Consider the following 8538-nt stretch of genomic DNA (forward strand, 5'->3'; position numbering starts at 1 on the left):
TTTTTTTTTTTGCTAACGGTACTATTATTTTTTTTCATCAATTGGTTTATTACTAAAGTACATCAGTTCTTACCAATATGATGATTTGGAAATAGAAACCTTCTCACTAATGTGATCCTATACTGCACTCTTACTTTTTGGTTCAAAATTGTTTGATATTCATTTTCATTCATAATAATGGTCACAACAATCATTAATAAATAAAAGGCATGCATCAAGAAACATTTTGTTTTATATTCTGGTGGTGTTTAGGGCTTTTTCTTTCTTTTTCTAGCCCAAATATTATCAACAATCTCACTAAATTATTTGGAAAGAGTGTGTGAAGACTGAGGGGTTTTGTTGTCATTGTTGCTTTTAGTTTCTTTGTTTTATACATCACCAATGCCCAGTAAAAATTATATAGGAATAAATAAATGAACTCCTATGGAAAATCTGTTTTCTTATTTTTTTTTTAATTAGCAAAAAATGACCAATATTTGGATCCTTACAATGCATATGTGTGTGTATGCTGAGACACACACACAAACACATACACACGAAAAGAAATCCTTTTGAGATATGAGATTTTCAACTGGGAGGCCCATTGCTCAGCAAATGATTTCTATTCTCATAACCCACCTACCTATAGCATTTCTTATTACTCAGAACACTACAAGATCTGATCTTTTTTACTTTAATTGCTTTCTTTGCTCTGAGGTCCCCTATTCTACAGGCACTGCTTGCTTTCTCATTTTCATCTCCATGGCAACTACCAAGCCAGACACTCTTGGCGTTCCTAGTTCTGAAAAGGTCCATTCTCACTCCCCATTTATCTCTCCCTCTCCCCACTTCTATAGGCTCTCAAAATTCTGGTCTTGCAAATTTTACAGTTTCATTCATTTCATGATTCTGAATTCCAAATTTCCTTCAAGCTGATACATTATATGGTCTCCCATCTAAAACTTATTCTCAGATTTTGACTTAAAATCTGCACATTCAGAGCAGAACTTATCCCCTAGCTAGGAAATGCAATATTTTCCGCTCTAGGACCCTTTCAATGTATGTATCTGAAAGGTCTCGAGAGCAGCCTGGATATTCAACATTCCAAGGGGCTCCCTAGAGGAGAGGTTTTGGATTCTAAGGCCTTTCCCTCCTATAGTCTCTTAGGATTTGTCTTTTTATTTTATTATTGGATAACTACTCTACTAATCTATTTCTTATTAGGGTTCAGGAATTAATCTCTAGGTTTCATTTTTTGGTCTAAAATATATTATATGCATTATCAATGGTAATAATATAATTAGCACTCCTTATAAAAAAAAAAGGAACTTCATGGAATTATATTTGTTTTCTGTTGCTGGTATATTACTATTATTGTGGATTTTTTAATTAGCAAAAAATTATCAGTCATTTTTTCAAACCTTTGTGGACGTGAAGTAGATGTGCATTTTTTATCTTCAAAAGGGAGAAATATAAAGTAAATTGAATTAAATATCTAGATATCTAGAAATTCTAAATTAACCACCTTTTTCTATTCATATAAACTGCAAGATATTTTCCCCAGTAATAATATATTTAATACAATCTTTGAAAATGATAACATTTTGCATTTAAAGACCCCTACCCCAGAAGATTATATAGGTTCTCAGAGCCCTCAGAGATATGGCATATGGAAAATTTAAAGATACTACAACTCAGACCTTTGGGGTTCTCTCCTCAATCAGATATCCCTTCTTCTAAAGTCCCTCCCCAATCTCTTCCCCAAGGCTTTGCTTAGTCTTGACAGTGTCTGTTCTAAAACTCCATTTCTTCAAAAAATTTTCTTTATGAGCCTCTGAATGTCACCCACTCTGTTTCTGTTCTAATCAGCCCCCAATCTGACATCCCTTTCTGCAACTTCATCCAGCTCAGGATACTAGATTGTATATTTACATCAAGCTCTGATATTCTAGGTTCCAATCTAATAATCTCTGTTCAAGGATTCTGGTTTCACAATCTATTTCTTATTGTTGCATTTTGCTGAAAATGTCTATTCCCAAATGCTATAAATTTCCCCTTTTTTTTCTAGGCCCTAGCAATTTTGGCCTAGCAGATTCAATAGGCTCAGTCAGTTTATGAACCTTCATTACAATTTTTTTTAAAGCACATACATTTTATGTGCCAGGAGTGACCCAACATCTCATAGGTTCTTTAATGTTTTCACTCAAAATCTGGCCCTTCAGAGGCAGGCCTTATCCCTTAGCTAGGAAATTCTGGCTTCTAAACCCTAGGATCCCAGAAAGAAAGATCCTTGCAAGGTCCTCCCAGGATACCTCAAATGTCAGTGTTACAAGGGGCTGAGATTTTGGATTGTGGAGCTGGGGCCTTTTGAAAAACACAAGGATTTTTCTTTTCCTTTTTGTACTGGAGAATTCTTATAATACACATGAATCTTACCACATACAAAGTTTTCTTTTGATAACAGTAGCTTTTTATTTTTTTCAAATTACATGCAAAGACAGTTTTCAACATTTATCCTTGCAATACCTTGTGTTCCCAATTTTTCTCCCTTCTCCCCTCCCCTCTCCCCCTTCCCTTAAACAGCAAGGAATCCAATATAAGTTAAACATGTGCAATTCTTTTAAACATATTTCCACATTTATCATGCTGCACAAGAAAAATCAGATGAAATGGGAGGAAAAAGAAACAAGAAAAAAAATAGCAAATAAACAACAATGAAAGTTCCAAGTACTATGCTATCATTCACATTCAGTCTCCATATTCTTCTCTGAGGATGCAGATGTCTCTTGGAATTGCCTTGAATCACTTAACTGTTGAAAAGTCACATCCATCACAATTGTTCATAATCTTGTTATTGCCCCATACAATGTACTCTTTGTTGTATTCACTTCACTCAGCATCACTTCATCTAAGTCTTCCCAGGCCTCTCTAAAATCATAACATCCACATACATAACTTCCACTCAGTTTCCACTTCCTTGTAACTACAGAAAGGGCTGCTACAAACATTTTTTTTAACACATGTGGGTTCTTTTCCCTCTTTTATGCTCCCTTTGGGATACAATCCTAGTAGAGATACTGCTGGATTAAAGGGTATGCACACTTAGATAGCCCTGTGGGCATAAATTCAAAGTGCTCTTCAGAATGGTTGAATCAATCAAAACTCCACTAATAACCACATATAAAGGTTTAAAACTAATTTCTCTTATAAGTAGTTAGCATGTTGCACATTAACTGCAAGTGGACACATTTTTGCACATTCAAAATACATTTAAAGTAAGTCTTTGACATTATGACATTTGACTTTTCAAGGCCAATTCCAGAGCATTTTAGGTTTTCAATGTCCTTACAGCTAAGGCATATGGAAAATTATAAAGCACACTAGTCTTGACCTAAGCTGTTCTCTTCTGGATATCTGTATCCCTTCTTCTGAAGGCTCTCCTCCATTTCTTCTATTCCCTTTTAAAAATTTTTAACCAAGAAACAACAATTTTTAATCTTCTAACTTAAAAGATTTTCAATTTTCTTTAAACCAAAAGAAATTAGATTACATTGTAAGATCACTTTATGAACAAAAATTTCCTTTGTACAAAAACCAATTAAGTTTTATCAAGTGCTTAAAAAAATCAAAATACAAACCCATACAGAATTTTTAATGATATCTTCTTCAGCCCTAACTCCAATTGTAAAGGGAATTTTAGCAATCTCCATGTACAACATGAAAAGTATACCCATAGTTACAGACACAATCATTTTTTTAAGTAGAAGAAAACACATGGAAAGGGTATGAATACAAATACAATCACAGAAGTCTAGATTTTGAGCTAAAATGGACCTTGGTGATCACCTTATTCACAGTTTACTTTATAGATGAAGAAAGGCCCCAAAGGATTAAGTTTCCAGGATCACACAGTAATTAATACAGAGCTAAGGATTAGAATCCAGGAATTGAGTCCTAGTCTACTCACATGGGAAAGACTCCCTTAAAAAGTACCCAGTCAAGAACACTACACAAACAAAAGGGCCTCTTATGTTAGGAATGAAGACACAGGATAGACAGAGAAAAAAAGTCCTCTATATTAAAGGAAACACCTGAAAACTTCACTTGGAAATTTAAGTTTGGGAAGAAGAGTCAGTGCTCAAATTCTGCCACTTTATTGTGTAATAGTGTTTTTCCTGCAATCCCTCCCCCTGCAAGAGAGAGAGAGAGAGAGAGAGAGAGAGAGAGAGAGAGAGAGAGAGAGAGAGAGAGAGAGAGAGAGAGAGAGAGAAAGAGAGAGAGAGAGAGAGAGGGGGAGGGAGGGAGGGAGGGAGGGAGGGAGGGAGGGAGAGAGAGAGAGAGAGAGAGAGAGAGAGAGAGAGAGAGAGAGAGAGAGAGAGAGAGAGAGAGAGAGAGAGAGAAGAGAGAGAGAGAGAGAAAACACATTTAATGTTTTGTTTTTCACATCTCTAACCCTACTAGTGGGTCACTTTGGCAGCTGTTTCCTTGATCTTCCAAGTAAACTGTGAGGAATCACAGCATTGCAGGATCACTATGGGGTGTTAAGAGGGTTAGTGGCAGAATATAGTGGCATTGGGGAACAAAGAAAACATTTTCTCCACCATTCTGGTTTCCAGGAACAAATACACTGTAGTGAAAGCAGAGCCTGCAGGTATGTCATGGAGGAGTTGGTTGGTGGATGGTCTAAAGAATATAAAGATTCATTTTTTTATATATTAGGGGAAAAATTACATGGCTCCAGATTATCACACAATTTAACATTTTCAATTAGACAGCACACAATTCCTATCATTATGACCAACATAAAAGCTAAAATGATATGACACATTTCTATCAATATTCAACAACAACAACACAGTCCAGAACTTGTAACTAGAAGACAGCTGCAGAACACCATGCAGGACAGGAGGCTGGACGTGGCACAAGGGTTGGGACAAGGAATAGACGGCTGGGCATACATCTCCACAGTGTAGCATCACTCCACCTCCCACTGTCCATCAGTCAGGCTCCTGCAGACCCTCCAAGTCTCTGTCCATATCCCTCTGCAAGAGGAGGAGTGTCCAAAAAGGGAGAAGGAAGCCATAGCACCCAGCACAGGACGTTCCCCTTCTATTCCAGGACGATACAGTAGTTATCATTGGTTTCAGCTTTTGTTGTATTCAGAAGAAAATAAGCTTCTTCCTCAAAGTTGCGGATCATCTGGTTACTGACGAGCACATGGATTCCTTTGGGCCCCAATTTGTACATCTCAGTGATCTGAGAAGGAGAGATGCTGAGAAGCTGAGCGATTTTCTCTATCAGCTCAACAGTTGTCAGTTCTTCCAGATAGACGGCCCGGTACACAGACAAAGCATCATTGGCCTCTCCATTCTCATTTTTCTGCTGCTGTTGCTCACTCGCCTGGAAGGATTTGTGACAAAGGTAAATTGTCAGCCTGGGCCTCACCATGCGTCCTTTTATGATATTAAAGAATCGGATTCCATCAGCCGGGCCACAGATTTGGATAAAATCATGCTTGGTTAACTTCAAAAAATCTGCACCAGAGAAATTTCTCAGAAGCCGAGAGAAGGCAGAGAATCGGTTGTGATGCAGCCACTGCTGAGCTTCCTGGGGGCTAGTGGTTGGCAGAAGTTTATCTGCAATGGGCTCTGGCTGGTGGCTTGGGGAGCCATTCTCTTCTCCGGTGGAAAAACTGCTCCGGGAGCTGTTAAAGCCAGGCGATGGGGAATTGGTGGCATATGGCATCTCGGCCCATGGAGTGCACTCTGTGAGCAGCGTGGTCTCACAGGAGGGCTTGTAACCTTCCCTTTCACGCGGGCTTTTCTTCTCCATTTTCTCCCAGTCTATTTTTTGCCTCTCCTCGGCTCCATCGGGGTTGAAAACTTTGAGCTGACAGCTGGCTGAATGCAAGTACTCGGTGTATTCCCCATTCTCGTTCTCCTTGAAAGTGTCAATTTGGAGGCGGAATGCCACTTCCGTTTCTCCCCCGGGCTGTTTCACGGGGAACTCGGTGCTGTTGCAGTGGACCTGGATGAAGGCGGACGTGTTCTTGGCCGCAGGGTCCCACAGGAACTCCACAGTGTTCAGCTGGGTCGGGTTGGCCCGAGCCTCAGTGATGCCCACGGACTGGGCCAGGTCCAGATCGAGCATTCTGTCCCCCGGCCTGTTCAATTTCCAGTCCTCAAACTGCTGCTGCTGCTCCGCTTGCTGCAGTCCCCAGTCGTGGAACTGCAAGCGAAACATGCTCTTCACGGGGCTGCCGCCGACGCCTGCCACTTCCCCCTCTTTCCTATTGTCCAGCATTCGGATTTCGTAGGACTGGTCCTGATTGAGATAGGTGAGCTTTTCGTCGTGCAGCCTGACCGCAGGGGAGGTAGCGGCACAAAGCACGTACTGGAAGGGCATGGTTTTATTCGCATCATCAGGTGGCAGCCCCGACTCTTCTTGTTTAAACATGGGCAAAGCAAGGACATCTCCCATGCTGAAGGGCCCCGCTGCCGGCTGCTGGCCGATCCCGGACAGGGCGGCCTCAAAATCCCGCACCAGCCCGGACTCGATCTCCTGGTCCGCCTGCGACAGGCTCGGGCTCCCGGCCATCCCGCCTCCTTCCAAAGGGCCCCCGCAGATACCTGCTTTACTTGCGCGAGGCAGAGGCTTCCCGGGCTGCGACGGGCACGGCGGGATGCAGGTCCGCTGGAGGTGGGACGGCGAGGGCAGGTCTCTTCCACTGGGGACCGGCGGGAGGCACGTCCGCGGCACTGCAGACTGCGGGATGCAGATCTGCTTCACGGGGGGAGGGGGGAGGAGGGATGCGGAATGCGGGTCCGCTGTACCGGGGACGGCGGGACCGGGCCACCGCTAGAAGGAAGTCCGCACCCGAACTCCCCACTCAGGCTTCGGCCCCAGAGCTTTGCAGTCTGGCTTCTGGCTCTGCAGAAGCAGTGAGGCGTCTGGGGGCTCCTCCAGCGCAGACGCACTGAGGCCGGAAGTCCCCGCCCCTCCCGCCCATCCCAGGCTGCTGCCAGTCCCAGGCCCTGCCCCCCGACTAGCTCAAGCTTCAGGTCTCTGGGCTCCCCACACACCTCACCCCACCCCTCCCCACAAGCATCCCCTCTCCTGTTCTCCCTGGCTCCTGACAATACCCCCCTCTCCTCAGAGAATCGTCCTCTTTAGCCTCTCAGCATCCCCCATTCTCTCAGGATTGGCCTAAATTTGTTGTTGTTGTTGTTGTTGTTGTTGTTGTTGTTGTTGTTGTTGTTGTTGTTTTTAAGATTCCCTAATGTCCAACAGACATTTTATATCAATCAAGAAATGATGTACAAAAAAAAAAAAAAAAAAAAAAAAAAAAATCGCCCTTAGACTCATTCCAGCTCAGGGATCCTAGACTGCATATTTCCACCAAGCCCGGATACTCCAAATCCCAAATCAAATCTCTGGGAATTCTGGTTTCATAATCCAGTCCTTCTTGTTCCATTCTGAGGTGTCCCTTATTGCCAGGCTAGGGAATTTAGTTTCCCAAGGAAATGCTATAAACAGATATGAGATTCTCATGTCTAAAGGAACACTCTCCCAAGATCTGTGCCTAAAGGAACACTCTCCCAAGATCTGTGTCTAAAGGAACACTCTCCCAAGATCTGTGTCTAAAGGAACACTCTCCCAAGATCTATGCCTAAAGGAACAGTCTCCTAAGATCTAGGTCTAAAGGAACACTTTCCCAAGATCTATGTCTAAAGGAACACTCTCCTAAGATCTAGGTCTAAAGGAACACTCTCCCAAGATCTATGCCTAAAGGAACACTCTCCTAAGATCTAGGTCTAAAGGAACACTCTCCCAAGATCTGGTTGTTTCTGTTTAGTTTTCCTTAAGTTTATGTGTAACCACATTTTACCTACTTGGATCTTATTTAAAAACAAAAGTTGTCTCCCCTTGAGTCCTTATTGTATGAAACCATATTGTAATGTCCCCAAATACTAAATATTCATTATTAAAAAATACTACTACCAGTAGGCATCTTTACCAACGAAGTGGTTGCAGAGGATGTCATTGTTTTTTCCTTTACAGATATTTGAAGTTTGTAAGTTTGGGTGGTGTCCAGTAAAGTCATAGTATTTTCACATGAAGTTTCTGTGGCTAAGAATGACAGATTTTTTTCTTCTTCTAGGCATCTGGAACATATCCTGACAATTGAATCTGAATCTAGGTTTAACTTTCTAATTTGTTTTTTAAATGATCTACAGCAGGTCAATATTTGAGCCAACTAACAATATATCTGAGAATTTATCTTTGGTCTTTAGGCATTTTCCATTCACAGCCAATGATGTATGTTCTCAGAGAATAACTCGCAATCAAACATGGCGATTTTCAGGATTTACAAAATCTTCCCTTTGGACTCTGCCTACTTAGTCCTTTGATAATCTCTTCTCCCAAGTGCTCTTCATTCTCTTGACCATGGCTGTACCAGATTATGTGCTAAAATCCTCCTGTTCCTGACAATGTCTGCTCTCAACCACTGAACATCTCCCACTCTCCCTCTTCTAGTCGATCCCTACATTGTCATTA

The 8538-nt window shown here is 41.8% G+C and overlaps 1 pseudogene; it reads right to left on the minus strand.

Annotated features, from left to right (window-relative positions):
* Positions 1–4410: 4410 nt before the first annotated feature.
* LOC141548470 (alpha-globin transcription factor CP2 pseudogene) lies at positions 4411–6928 on the minus strand (annotated as a pseudogene).
* Positions 6929–8538: the final 1610 nt, after the last annotated feature.

Source organism: Sminthopsis crassicaudata, chromosome X (genome assembly GCF_048593235.1).
Source record: "Sminthopsis crassicaudata isolate SCR6 chromosome X, ASM4859323v1, whole genome shotgun sequence".
Taxonomy (NCBI): Eukaryota; Metazoa; Chordata; class Mammalia; order Dasyuromorphia; family Dasyuridae; genus Sminthopsis; species Sminthopsis crassicaudata.